Here is a 14,813-nt window from a genome sequence, read left to right as displayed (position 1 = left end):
ATACTCTCATTTTAGTCATTGGATATGGAAAACATTGAGAAAGGCATGACATTGGGTGAAGTGGCTTTCTGCATTGGACGGGGTCTCTGAAAATACTGCCAGGTGAATCAGAGATCACCCTTGTACCACTAGGTTTCACTTTTTCATGTACATTTGTGGAACATTTCCTCCAGCATTTCAGTTGGGTCTCATCCTGGAGGAAAATTAGAAGATGGTTAGTGAGCTGAACTATGGCCTTCACTGCTGTATCTGGTTTCTGGGTTCCAACTGCCACTCCCTATTTCCCACCCTACTGTCCACTCTTAACTCTGCCTTATCTTCAGCTAATACTGCTGCTATTCTTGTTGTCTAACTGGTTGCCATACCCTTTTTAGGCCAAGTTGAATGAAACATTTGTACTTTTAGAATTGGTTGAGGGAGTATTAAGAGAGCTTCAAGAGGATCATCTGGGTGTCAAACTTATTATTCTCTGCCCCAGTTGTATAATAGCAATCCTGTCTCCTCCTGATAATCAGGGTTGATTGTCCCTGCCCAAAATGGTGACCCCTCTTCTTACCTTTTATTCTTGGGTATTAGTAGCCTGTGTGACCAGACAGCATTTGTAGTGATAGTTTAATGGGACTCTTAGTATTAAGTTTCTAGGCAAGAGTGTTTTCCTTTTGGAGTTAAGACGTCTAAACCTGCAGAACTCAGAGTCACAGAGCTAGTAAGCACAAATTGGGAGTCAGAATAAGTGTGGCTACTACTACTACTACTCATCCTTGGTTCCTAAACTCAGTGTATTTCTGATTGGGGAAACAGCATCATGTATAGGTTTAAGTTTAGAATGTGTACACCATCTTCGAGGATAGTGCTCCATCTTTATAGATACCACCTCTGAACTGAAGCTTCAGTCATGCCTTTAGCAGGCTATTCCAGCCTCTGGTTGGTATAGTTTATGATATGGCCAGTAAGTCTCATGGTCACTACCTTTACTCTAAAGTAGGTCTCTTGATTTGATGTGATATGTGGACTCCCATGCCAGGGAAACAAACACTGCCTCTGAGGAAAGACAAATCCAACTCGAATATTTTTTTTTTTTTTTTTTTTATTGTTGGGGATTCATTGAGGGTACAATAAGCCAGGTTACACTGATTGCAATTGTTAGGTAAAGTCCCTCTTGCAATCATGTCTTGCCCCCCCAACTCGAATATTTCTATTCATGTCAGAATGAATTATTCTTTTCTTCCAGGGTGGAAAGAGCCCAACATAGCAACTACCATGTGGCTGGTTAGTCTTGAAGAATGGGACTGTTTTAGGGGCTCAGAGTTAATTTCTGTTAATGTTAAGCTAGACACTTGGTATTGGTAGTATCTAGATCAGCCTTGGTAAGTAGGACCTCATGCAGTTGGAACCATGTTATCTCTGTACTCTGCCTGCTTTGTTCATGTGCCCAGTGTGCTAATTTTGGGCAAAGTCATTTTGTCTACTTGGTTGTTTAGTTTCTTTTCTATGGTGCATGTTCTCTGGACATGTTTTACAAAGATCTTTGCACTTTGTACTCAGTCTCAATATATCCATCTGTCTCATTGTTCTAGAGACTGAGAAGTCCAAGATCAAGGTGCTAGCAAAGTACGTTTTATTCTGAGACGTCTTCTCTTGGTTTGTAGACACTGCCATCTCGCTCTGTGCTCACATAATCCTTGCTTTGTGTGTGCATGGAGAAAGAGTATGCAAACGAGCAATCTCTTTCTCATCTTACAGGGTACTAATCATGAGGTCCCCACCCTCAGGACTTCATCTAACATTCATTAACTCCCAAATGGCCCATCTCCAAATACCATCACATTGGTGATTAGAGCTTCAACATGAATTTTGGGAGGTCACAGATTTGTCAGTAGTACCATCCACATTCCCTCAGCCCAGACTTTTTGTCCTCTGTCTTCCAGGCCTTTTGTCATTGCCTGTGAGCCTATAACCTCAGGACAACTCTCTGTCCACCAAGATGTCTTGAAAGCTTTGCCTATTAGGAAGATGTTTTCCAAAAGATGTATAATTCTCTGCTATAGATGTCATGGTCTTGCTCCACAACCCCAGAATCTGTGTTGTGATTTTCCTGATGCTTAAAACAAACAATTGCTTCCTAGCACTGATAACCTTTATTACTTTAGTAAATACTGATTGCGTTAATATTATCAGGTCTATAAGGTTGTATGGGCCTCCCTTCTGCAGAACCCATTTCTGATTTTGTGTCACCTCATATGTGTGCTGAGGAGGTATACCTGAAGAGGCCTACCAGGTGTTGTATGTACTCCTTTATCGTAGAAGGTATAATAATTAGTTTTTTACTTTGGGTGAGATGTTCCTCCATGCCCCTGACCACCTTAAATGTTAATTATTGATTTAATGTGCTATTGAATCTTTGGATATTATATGTCCTACTCACTGGAGCATGTATGTCTTAATCAGGGAAAGCCTCGAAAGTGCTAGCTGCTTCTTGCTGTTTTGTCCCAATTAGCATGATGTCAATTTATATGATGGATCAGTATCAATAAGACATTCTTCAGGATATCCAAGTTGGTACAGATCATGTTATAATAGAAGTTCACATTGCCTTGAAGCAAAACGTTTGTAACTGTACAATGTCAGACCCATGTGACTGAACTATGTTTGATCAAACTTCTTTGTGGATATAGAGAAAAGGTGCCTGCCAAATCATTGCCATAATACCACAAGCCAGAAGATACTATATCTGGCATGACAGATGTAATTAGGGCTACCTTTTGCTTGATTTTTGAGCTATTTAACCTCCAGGAGTTAATCTGATTTCTGTAAAACTCGACTGGTGAATAGAATGGGAAGGTGATAGGTAACATTGAATCTGCATCTTATAGATTGAGTTTGGCAAGCTACAGCCCATGGGATGGTTGCCTGATTCTTATTGTCCAAAGTTAGAAAATACATATAACATTAAACTTACCATCTTAACCATTTTAAAGTGTAGAGTTGAGTGGTATTAAGTATATTAGCAATGTTGTGTAACTGTCACTGCCATCCATCTCCATAATTCTTTTAATCTCTGGAACTCTGTACCCATTAAAGAGTACCTTCCATTTCCCTGTCAGCCTAGTCCTCTGCAACTACCATTCTACTTTGTCTGTGATTTTAATTTCTCTAGGTATTTCATGTAAGTGGAATCATACAATATTTATCTTTCTGTAAGCTTATTTCATTTAGCATAATGTCCTCAAGGTATATCCATGTTGTAGCATGTGTTGGAATTTCCTTATTTTTTAAGGCTAAATAATTCTCCATTATCTATTCATCTGTTGTTGGACACTTGGGTTGCTTCCATGTTTTAGCTATTGTGAATAATACTGCTGCAAACATTGATGTACAAATATCTCTTTGAGACCATGCTTTCAATTTTGGGGGGTATATATCCAGAAATGGAATTGTATCATATGGTAATTCATTTTTTTTTTTTTTTTTAGGAACTGCCATATTTTCAATAGTGGCTGTACCATTTTACATTCCTACCAACAGTGCACAAGACTTCCAGTTTCTCCACATCCTCACCAACATTACTGGGTTTTTTTTGATAGTAGCCATCCCCACAGATATGAAGTGGTAGTTCGCTGTAGTTCTGATTTGCGTTTCTCTAATGAATGGTGATGTTGGGCATCTTTTTATGTGCTTATTGGCCATTTATAGATCTTCTTTAGAGAAATACCTACTCAAGTCTTTTGCCCATTTAGAATTATTTGTTTTTCGTTAATGTTGCATTTTAGTTCTGTGTTTTCTGGATATTCTTTGAGTTGTCTTTTTACTCTGTTGATAGTGTCTTTTATTTTATTTTTTTTTGAGACAGAGTCTCACTATGTCACCCTTGGTAGAGTGCGATGGCATCACAGCTCACAGCAACCTCCAACTCTTGGGCTTAAGTGATTCTCTTGCCTCAGCCTCCCAAATAGCCGGGACTACAGGCACCCGCCACAACGCCTGGCTATTTTCTTGTTGCAGTTGTCATTGCTGTTTAGCTGACCTGGGCCGGGCTCGAACCTGCCAGCCCTGGTGTATGTGGCTGGCGCTGTAACCACTGTGCTACAGGCGCCACGCCTGATAGTACCTTTTGAGGCACAAAATTTAAAAATTTTCATGAGGTATAATTTTACATTTTTTTCTTTTGTTGCCCATGCATGCTTTGGTATTATATTCAAGAAATCATTGCCAAATCCAATATCATGAAGCTTTTCCCTACATTTTCTTGTAAGGGCTTTATAGTTTTAGGCATTATAAGAAGGACTTTGATCCATTTTGAGTTAATTTTTGCATGTGGTGTTAGGTGAGAATCACTCTTTTGCATACCAGTTTTCTCAGCAGCAATTGAAGGATTGTCTTTTTTCACTTGAATAGTCTTGGCACCCTGTCAAAAGTAATTTCATATGAGAGAGTTTATTTTGGGTTCTCTTCTATTCCTTTGGTCTATATATCTTTTTTTATTCTAGTATCATGCATACTATTTTGGTTACTGTAGTTTTGTAGTAAGTAAGATTTTTAAAGTCAAAAGTACCAGTCCTCCAGCTTTGTTCTTCTTTTTCAAGGTCGTCATTGTCATTTAGGATTCTTTGAGATTTTATATGAATTTTAAGAAGCATTTTTCTATTTCTGCAAAAGTTATTGGGGTGTTGGCAGGGATTGCATTCAATCATTTTGGGTAGTATTGATATCTTAACAGCATTCTAGTCCATGAGCATAGTATATTTTTGCATTTATTTGTGTCTTTGATTTATTTTGGTAACATTTTATAGTTTTCATGACTGTTTCACCTTCTTAGTTAATTCCTAAGATTTTTATTCTTTTTGATGCTATTGTAAATGGAATTCTTCTCATAATTTCCTTTTAGGATTATTCATTGCTAGTGTCTAGAGGTGCAACTGATACTTATATGTCATATATTGACTTTGTATCCTGCTACTTTACTGACTTCTCTAGAACTGAGTTCTAGCAAGTTTTTTGTTGTGGAATCTTTAATTTTCTACATATAAAATCATATTACCTGTGAATGATGATAGTTTTACTTCTTCCTTTCCGATTTGGATGCCTTTTATTTATTTTTCTTGCCTAATTGCTCTGGCCAGCACTTGTAGTAATATGTTGAATAGAAGTGGCAAAAGCAGGTAGTCTTGCTTTGTTCCTAATTGTAAATGACAAGCGTTTAGTCTTTTACCATTGCATAAAATGTTTTTTGTGGCTTTTGCGGATATGGCTTTTTTCTTTTTTGTTTATTTATTTATTTATGTATGAAATTATAGCTTTTTTATTTTTTTGAGACAGAGTCTCACTCTGTCACTCTGGTTAGAGTACTGTGACGTCATAGTTCACAGCAACCTAAAACTCGTTGGCTTGAGCAATCCCCTGCCTCAGCCTCCAAAGTAGCTGGGACTACAGGTGTCCACCACGATGCCTGGCTAATTTTTCTATTTTTAGTAGAGGCTAGGTCTTGCTCTTGCTCAGGCTGATCTTGAACTCCTGAACTCAAGCAGTTAACCTGCCTAGGCCTCCCAGAGTTCTAGGATTACAGGCATGAGCCACTGCACTCGGCTTATATTATGTTAAGGGTATTTCTTAATTTCTATCTTTACTTTGTTGAGAGTTATTATTATGCAAGACTGTGGAATTCGATCAGCTTTTTTTGCATCAATTGAGATGATCTTATTTTCCCCCCCTTCATTCTGTTAATGTGGAATATTTCATTGATTTTCATAGGTTGAACCATCTTTGCATGCAAGGAAGAAATCCTGCTTGGTCATGGTGTATGAGACTTATGTATTTTATTTATTTTTTTTTTTTTTTGTAGAGACAGAGTCTCACTTTATGGCCCTTGGTAGAGTGCCGTGGCCTCACACAGCTCACAGCAACCTCCAACTCCTGGGCTTAAGCGATTCTCTTGCCTCAGCCTCCCGAGTAGCTGGGACTACAGGCACCTGCCACAACCCCCGGCTATTTTTTTGTTGCAGTTTGGCCGGGGCTGGGTTTGAACCCACCACCCTCGGTATATGGGGCCGGCGCCTTACCGACTGAGCCATAGGCGCCGCCTATGTATTTTATTTTTATTTATTTTACACTGTGGATAAAACAGTCTGTATGTATTTATTTTGTATAATGTGATGTTTTGAAAAATGATGCATACATTGTGGAATAACTAAATCTAGCTGGTTAACATATGCATTACCTTATGTTTTCGTGGTGGAAACACTTAAAATCTCCTCTTAAAGATTTTCAAGACTATATTGTGATTAACCATAGTCACTATATTGTACAGTAGATTTCTTGAACATATTCCTCCTGACATCAGTTTGCTTTGTATTCCCTGACCAACATCTCATTAACCTCTGTCCTATCCTCAATCACCTAGCCCCTGGTAACCACCATTCTGTTCTCTACTTTTATGAGATTAACTTTTTTAGATTCTACATATGAGTGAGATCATGTGGTATTTGTCTTTCTGTGCTTGGCATATTTCATTTACCATTATATATATCAGATTCACCCGTGTTATTGTAAACAAAATTTCTTTTTTCTGGTTGAATACTATTCCATTTAGATACCATATTTTCTGTATTCATTCATACATTGATGGGCGCTTAGGTTGATTTCTTATCTTGGCTAGGGTGAATAATGTTAAACACATCAGAGCAGATACTGCTTTGATAGACTGATTTCATTTCCTTTGTATATGTACGCAGTAGTGGGATTGGTGGAACATATGATAGTTCTATTCTATTTTAAATGTTTTGAGGAACTTCCACACCATTTCCTTCAACAGGGTACTTTTTTTTTTTTTTTTGAGACAGAGTCTTGCTCTATGGCTGAGGCTAAAGTGTAATGGCATCAGCCTAGCTCATTGCAACCTCAAACTCAAGGGCTTAAGTGATCCTCCTGCTTTATGCTCCCAAGAAGCTGGGACTACAGGTGCATACCACATGCCCAGCTACTTTTTCTATTTTTAGTAGAGATGGGATCTCACTCTTGATCAGGCTGCTCTCGAACTCCTGAGCTCAAGCAGTCTTCCTGCCTTGGCCTCCCAGAATGCTAGGATTACAGGTGTGAGCTACCGCTCCCGGCCTGCAATGGTTTCTTTTTCTTGACGTCTTCACCAATACTTGTTATCTTTAGTTTTTTGATACTAGCTATTCGAAGAGGTATGAGGTAATATCTTACCATGTTTTTAATTTGCATTTCTCTGATGATTCGTGATGTTGAGCTTTTCATATACCTATTAGATACTTGTATGTCTTTTGAGTAATGTCTACTCATTCCCTTTGTCAATTTTTTTTTTTTTTTGAGACAGAGCCTCAAGCTGTTGCCCTGGGAAGAGTACTGTGGTGTCATAGCTCACAGCAGCCTCCAACTCTTGGGCTCAAGCAATTCTCTTGCCTCGGTTTTTCTACTTTTTTAGTAGAGTCTTGCTTTTTGCTCAGGCTGGTCTTGAATCTGTGAGCTCAAGCTATCCACCCGCCTCAGCCTCTCAGAGTGCTAGGATTATAGGTGTGAACCACCATGCTTGGCCCGCTTTTTCAGTTTTTTATTTGGGTTATTTATTTTCTTGCCAGTGAATTGAGTTCTTGGATTATTTAGACCCTTTATCAGATGTATAGTTTGCAGATATTTTCTCCCATTATCTATGCTGTATATAAGATTTTACATATATTTAATGTGCTGCGGACTTTGGTTTGCTAGTATTTTATTGAGGATTTCTGCATCAGTGTTCATAAAGGGATATTAGTCTGTAGCTTGCTTGTAGAGTCTTTGTCTGACTTTGATATCAGGGTAATGCTGGCCTCATGGAATGAGTTAGGAAGTGTTTCTTCCTCCTCAATTTTTTGGAAAAGTTTGAGAAGGATTGGTGTTAGCCTTTTGAATGTTTAGTGAATTCACCAGTGAGGCAATCAGGTCCAGGGCTTTTCTTTGCTGAGAGATGTTTTTTATTACTGATTCAGTCTTCTTAAAAAATTTTACTAAGAGGTGGCTAATATGGGCAGCGCCTGTAGCTCAGTGGGTAGGACACAGGCTATACACTGAGGCTTGTGGGTTCCAACCCAGCCCGGGCCAGCTAAAACAACAATGACAACTGGAACAAAAACAAAAAATAGCTGGGTGTCGTGGGGGACCCCTGTTGTCCCAGCTACTTGGGAGGCTGAGGCGAGAGATTTGCTTAAATCCAAGAGTTTAAGATTGCTATGAGCTGTGACGCCATGGCACTCTACCCAGGGCAACAGCTTGAGACCCTGTCTCCAAAAAAAAAAGGAAGAAAGAAAGAAAAGGTGGTTGACACATACAGAGTATTTTGAACATTTTTGTAAATAAACGTACGTTTAGCTTCAGTTTCCCATGCTCCCTATATGTAGCAACTTTGGGACAGCCTGTATAATATCTGTGTTCCTCTGCTCTTGGTTGCTATTTGTGTGGAATATTTTTTTCCATCCTTTCACTTTCAATCAACTTGTGTTTTTGGATCTAAAGTGATTCTCCTCTGGGCAGCATAGAGTTGGATCATGTGTTTTCATCTATTTTGCCAATCTCTTATCTTTTCGCTGTAGAGTTTAATCTATATACATATAAAGTAATTACTGATAAAGAATTCTATTATTTTTGTTATTTTTTTATATGCCATCTATGTAGCCCTTTTGTCTTTAATTCTCTGCATTATTGTCTTTTGTATTAGCTTTATTTTTTGTAATGAAACCTTTAATAACATAGAAAAACTGTGCTCCTGTAACAGCTCCATCCCCGTTTTGCTTGTTGATGTCACAAAATTATATCTTTCTACCTTGTATATCCCAAAACATAAACTAATAATTCTTTGAAATGCATTAGTCTCTTAAATTATGTACAAAACAAAATGTGGTGTTACCAGCCAAAGTTACAATAATACTAGCTTTTAGACTAGTAATTCTTTTAATTAGTCTTTTAAATCATGTAGGACAAAAGTGCAGCTACAAACCATTGTAATAATAATACTAGCTTTTATTTACCTTGTATTTACCTTTATTAGATTTTTTTTTTTAATGTCTTTGTGTAATTGTTTGGTATCCTTTCATTTCACCCTGCAGGACTCCCTTGAGTTTCTCTTGCAGGGCAGGTCTAGTTGTAATGAATTCTTTCACCTTTTGTTTATCTAGGAGTATCTTAATTTCTCCCTAACTTTTGAGGGACATTTTTGTTGGATATAGGATGCTTAGCTGACAGTTTTTTTTTTCCCCCTTTACTTTTTAGCAGTGTGAATTCATTGGCCTTCTGCCTCTGGTCTCCAAAACTTCTAATGACAAAACTGCTAATAATCTTACAGAGAATCCTGTATGTGACAAGTAACCTCTTCCATGCTGCTTTTACTGTTCTCTTGGTCTTTATCTTTGGAAGGTTTGATTATATTGTGTCTTGGTGTGCGTATGTTTGAGTTCATTTTACTTGGATTTTGTTGAGTTTCTTGTGTGTTTATAGTTATGTCTTTTTTCCCCAAATTTGCTAAGTTTTTTTATTAAAGTTCTTATTTTTGAGAGACAGAGTCTGACTATATATCGACCTCGGTGGAGTGCTGTGGCATCACGGCTGACGGCAATCTCCAACTCCTGGGCTTAAGCGATTCTCTTGCCTCAGCCTCCCAAGTAGCTGGGACTACAGGCGCCCACCACAATGCCCTGCTATTTTTTTGTTGCAGTTTGGTGGGGGCTGGGTTCAAACCCACCACCCTTGGAATATGGGGCTGGCACCCTACCCACTGAGCCACATTCTTTTGGTTTCTTTTCCTCTTTTCCTGGGACTTTCATAGTCCGTCTGTTGATATGTTTATATGTTCACTTTTCTTCAGTCCTTCTTTTTCTCAGAGTCAGTGATTTCCAATGTCCTACCTTTGAATTTGCTGATTCTTCTGCTTGCTCAAACGTGCCTTTGAATCCCTCTAGCGACTTTTTTTTCATATCAGTTATATTGTAGCTTACATTAAAGCTATACATTGTAGCTTTAAATTTTTTTTGGTTTCTTTTTAACTTTTGTGTCTCTTTATTGGTAATTCCATTGTGTTTGTACTGTTATTTTCTTAGTTTATACATCTTATTTGCAGTTTTTGGCCAGGGCTGGGTTTGAACCTGCCACCTCTGGCATATGGGGTTGGCGCCCTACCTCTTTGAGCCACAGGCGCCGCCCTATACATCTTATTTGATTCTTTGAACATCTTTAAGGTAGTTTTGAAGTCTTTGAGTAATAGATCTACTATCAGGTTTTTCTTAGGGGAAGTTATGTTTTTTCCTTTGACTAGGCTGTTTCCTGTTTTTTATTGTTGAAAATTGGACATTTGGATCTAATCATGTGGTAATTCTGGAAATAAGATTCTTCCCTTTTCCCAGGGTTTGCTTGTTTTTGTTAGAGAGAGAGAGAGAGAGAGAGAGAGAGAGAGAGTGTGTGTGTGTTATTGTTGTAAGGCTAGCTCTATGCCACAATCATAAACTTAAGATCCTCTTAGCTCTTATCTGAGACTGTACATATCCCTGAGCATGTATATCATTTTCTATTTTCCCCCATATATGCAGTTGCTTTTGAATGTTCCAGTCTTAATACCTGACTTATAAAAGAGGAGAAAGGGAAAAATGAAGGGAAATGTTAAAAAAAAAAAGGGGGGGGGGGCGGTGTGCTGGCCCTGTGAATCTTCTGACAATGGGACACAACTACAAGAGGGACTCTGCCTAACAAGTGCAAATGTTGTAACCTAGTTGTTTGTACCCTTACATTAACCTGAAATTAAAAAAATAAGTACTCTGACATTTCCTCCATCCAGAGGGAGAGGGTCTTGCAAAAATGGAGGGAGGCAAAACAACAAAGGCCAAAAGCCTCTTTATACCTCTCTAATCAGAAGCAGCAATTAGGGATCAGAGCACAGATCCCTGATATTTGCAGGACAGGATCCTTTTTCCCCACCCTGGCTTTCACAAATTGTGCTGATTGTTTCAGGATTATGTACACAGCTATCTGCTACAAGGCTTGGGTGGAGCCTGGGTAGTTGCTACTGTGCTGAAATGGACTGAAATTAATCACATTTTATTGTCTAAGCCTTCCATAAACTACAGAGGTCCAAAATAGTTACATTAGACAGATTCAGCTAGTACAACTACTGTCTAGGTAGGGAGACAAATTTCTGTTACTACCTCTCCCATCATTTTCCCAGAATTTTCTGTTTTTAAAGTTTTATTAATACATAGCTATGCTTATTTTAAAATTGTCTATGGTTGCATTTGTACCACAGTGGCCAAGTAGAACTGTTGCAACAGAGATGACTTTATGATCTGCAAGTCTGAAACATTTGCTTTCTTTTTTTTTTTTGTAGAGACAGAGTCTCACTGTACCACCCTCGGGTAGAGTGCCGTGGAGTCACACGGCTCACAGCAACCTCTAACTCTTGGGCTTACGCGATTCTCTTGCCTCAGCCTCCCAAGCAGCTGGGACTACAGGTGCCCGCCACAACGCCCGGCTATTTTTTTGTTGTTGTTGCAGTTTGGCCGGGGCTGGGTTTGAACCCACCACCCTCAGCATATGGGGCCGGCGCCCTACTCACTGAGCCACAGGCGCCGCCCGAAACATTTGCTTTCTAATCCTTTAAGGAAAAAAATTGCAGACCTCTGCTTTAGTTCCCTAGGGGTTGGCATTAATTTTTGCCATCCCTCATGATTAACTACCTTGATTAGACAGGGGCAATTTTACGCTTGGGCTTTCTCACTGTAATAGCTCTTATCCTATAGTTCAAGGATTGGACTTGCATCAGCCACTGAGTGTATGTTTTCCTGGTATGTGTTTGTAGACCATGGAAATGGCCACTAGGTGGGCTCATGAAACCCTTGGACTATGCTGTGCTAGACCTTGGATGGGAATCTGTTTATTACTTGGCCACCATATGTTCTCACAGATTGCATGATGCTTTGGGTCAGTCAAGTACCGAAAATGTTTTAAGTATGTTCCCCTTTCCTTAGTGTACTAAAGTAAATTGTTACAGCTCTTTTTGAGAGAAGGAATAGAAGAATTACTACTGTATGTATTTGCCAGCATATTGCAGGGACCTTCCTCTTGGGAACCTGGCTTTTTCTTCATTCAGTAACGGGGTCTATGTCATAGTACGTCTTATAAGACTTTGGTGAAAACTCTAGATTCTCATGCTTTTCTTTGCTTTATCCACAGCCTTTATCTCCCCTTTACTCACTCTAGTCATCCCGGCCTCTTGTGGTTGTTTGCTTCCTATGACTGTTCCCTGTGCTTGGAGTTCCCAACTCCTTCTCCAGTTGGCTACTTAGCTGCAGACATTTTGCTTAAAATTTCTTAAAAAGTCTTTGCCTGATGACTGTATCAAAAATAATCCCACTTTATCCATCTCTGTATTCTCTTCAGTTTTCTTCATGGTTCTTACTACCTTATCACTTTTCTGCTTATTTGTCTGTCACTCTCCTCTATTAGATGCAGAGGAGCATCTTGTTTCCATCTTGTTTACTATTTGCTGGGTATTTAGAATAGTTTCTAGTACATGGTAGGCCCTCAATATTTGTTGAATGAGGGAATACTTTGAGAGAATTGAAAATACTTTGAAAAATGCTTCATTATTTTTTACTATAATATTTACTTGTTGATTTATTAGTTTTTGGATGTATATTGTTTAATAAAACTACATTAAAATTGATGAATAATATAACCTGTTGAATTAAGAACTATACTACTCAATAATAAATGAGATTAGTGACACATATGAACTAAGGTTATTATTTACACAAATATGTATACCACAAACAAAAGAATAGAAGGAACATAATTGCTATATAAAGTTACATTTAATGGAAGTCTTGTGAACTTTTTGGAAGTCCTGATTACTTGCTAAAGTAATTTATTCCTCTTTAAAGAAAAAGCTCTTGATTTTATTGGTAAAGAGTTAGGCCTTGGGAATCAGATAAGTCTATGTTCTGATCTTGAATTAAATAACTTAATTTTATCACCTAATTTCACATGTGTCAAGTTAATATTAATAGAACCTACTTCATAGACTTTCTTATATTATATATTTAATGTGACAAAGTATGTAAAGTGGTAGGTGCATGCCTGCCACATACATAGTAAACAGTTAAACAGATCTTATTTGATTTAGCTAACATCACCATCTTATTCTTTAGGAGTATTTCATGTCAGGTTTTCTAAAAATTTGCAGTAGCTTAGTTTCTAAAGTTCTAAGTAGCCCTAAACAAAATTTCCATTGTTTGTGTTGTTAATATTTGTCAATTTATATATTAATATATATGATATATCAATAATTCTTAATTTACATATATAAATTGCCTATTTTGTGTCAATAAAAGTGAGATCTTAAATGATGCTGTGTTGCTAAATGAGTTTATAGTATGTATTTCAGTGTGATCAAATTTTTGCATTGCAAGGATTATCTACTTAGGACTTAATTTTAAAACATGTCAGCATTTTATATTTGTAAATATTTAAGAAGGAAATTTATAAATATAACAATCCAAACTGGAATCATTGGCAAACACTACCAGTATAAGTTATATGCTGAGTAGGAGGTAGTATATAATATCCATTTTCATGATACTGTATCTGCTTAGATGGAAAGTATGCCAATTAGTGTGTAAATTAGACAAGAAATACAGGAGAACATTTGAAATGTTTATTTTCTTGGTTTGGGCCGTCTAATATCCTTTTTTTGTTGTTAAAATAATGCTTTAAAAAAAGTATAAAGAGAAAAAAGATAATGCTTTTTTTGGGAGAAAATGTAGAAAATTTTATATTCTGCTTTTTTCATCAGATACGTTAGCATTTTTTCTCATTTCTAAATTTTTGTATTATAATAGAAACATAGTTTTTCATCCTATAAGTTTACCATAATTTGTGAATTGTAGTTCTGTTGACTATGTAAATATATTTTCAGTATTGTACATAATATTCAGTGAACATTCTGCAAAAAATGTGTTGATGTATGCTTTTCCCTTAGAATTTTAAAAGTGGAATTACTGTATGAGCATTTGTAATGCTATTGATGTTACCAATTGTTCTCCAAAAGAATTATATTTGTTGACATTTCTAACAATAGAGTACAAATTTTAGCTTACCCTTTGTTGCATTGCTCATTATAATTAAAAACAAAACTTTCTTAGTTTTTGAAGTTAAGAAATAGTGATAACTTGATCTTATTTGATTATACTAAGAATGTACAGTTTTTACATGGTTTTTTGGTCATTTTTATTTTTTCTAAAAATTGTTTTCCAAATTTTTTCTAAAAACTTCCTAAAAATTGTCCTTTGCTCACTTGTGTTATTATAACTTGTAATTAATACTGTTCTAATATGTCAGATTCTAATTCTTATTAAGCATTTTGTTTCATTTATTATTTTTAATTAAAAATGATTTTGTACATTTTAATAATATAGACATATTTAAATAATTAGTAGTTTAATTCCATTTGAAGGTCTCACAGAGTAGTGATATTAAGTAATGAAACTTCATTAAAACATTTATTTTATGCTCGCTTCGGCAGCACATATACTAAAATTGGAACGATACAGAGAAGATTAGCATGGCCCCTGCGCAAGGATGACACACAAATTCGTGAAGTGTTCCATATTTTTTATGAAGCTAATTGATAGCTTTCATATGAAGGCTATAACCCAACTATAGCACAAGAATATGGGGGAAAAGCCAAGGGAGGGAAGGCGGGGGGAGTCATGGTGGAGGGAGGGTAATGGGTGGGGCCACACCTACGGTGCATCTTAGAATGGGTACAGGCGAAACTTATT

At 37.2% G+C, this 14,813-nt stretch overlaps 1 protein-coding gene and 1 non-coding gene across 2 annotated transcripts in view; both read left to right on the top strand.

Moving 5' to 3' along the window:
* Nucleotides 1-14,813, top strand: part of EXOC5 (exocyst complex component 5) — an 83,546-nt gene that overhangs the window by 11,562 nt on the left and 57,171 nt on the right. The window lies entirely within an intron of this gene.
* Nucleotides 14,539-14,645, top strand: LOC128594999 (U6 spliceosomal RNA). The gene has a single exon (XR_008382695.1). It is a non-coding gene; the product is annotated as a U6 spliceosomal RNA (small nuclear RNA).

The sequence above is a fragment of the Nycticebus coucang genome, chromosome 9 (assembly GCF_027406575.1).
Source record: "Nycticebus coucang isolate mNycCou1 chromosome 9, mNycCou1.pri, whole genome shotgun sequence".
NCBI lineage: Eukaryota > Metazoa > Chordata > Mammalia > Primates > Lorisidae > Nycticebus > Nycticebus coucang.
The sequence above is the reverse complement of the archived record's forward strand: the minus strand, read 5'-3'. Positions and strand labels throughout refer to the sequence as shown.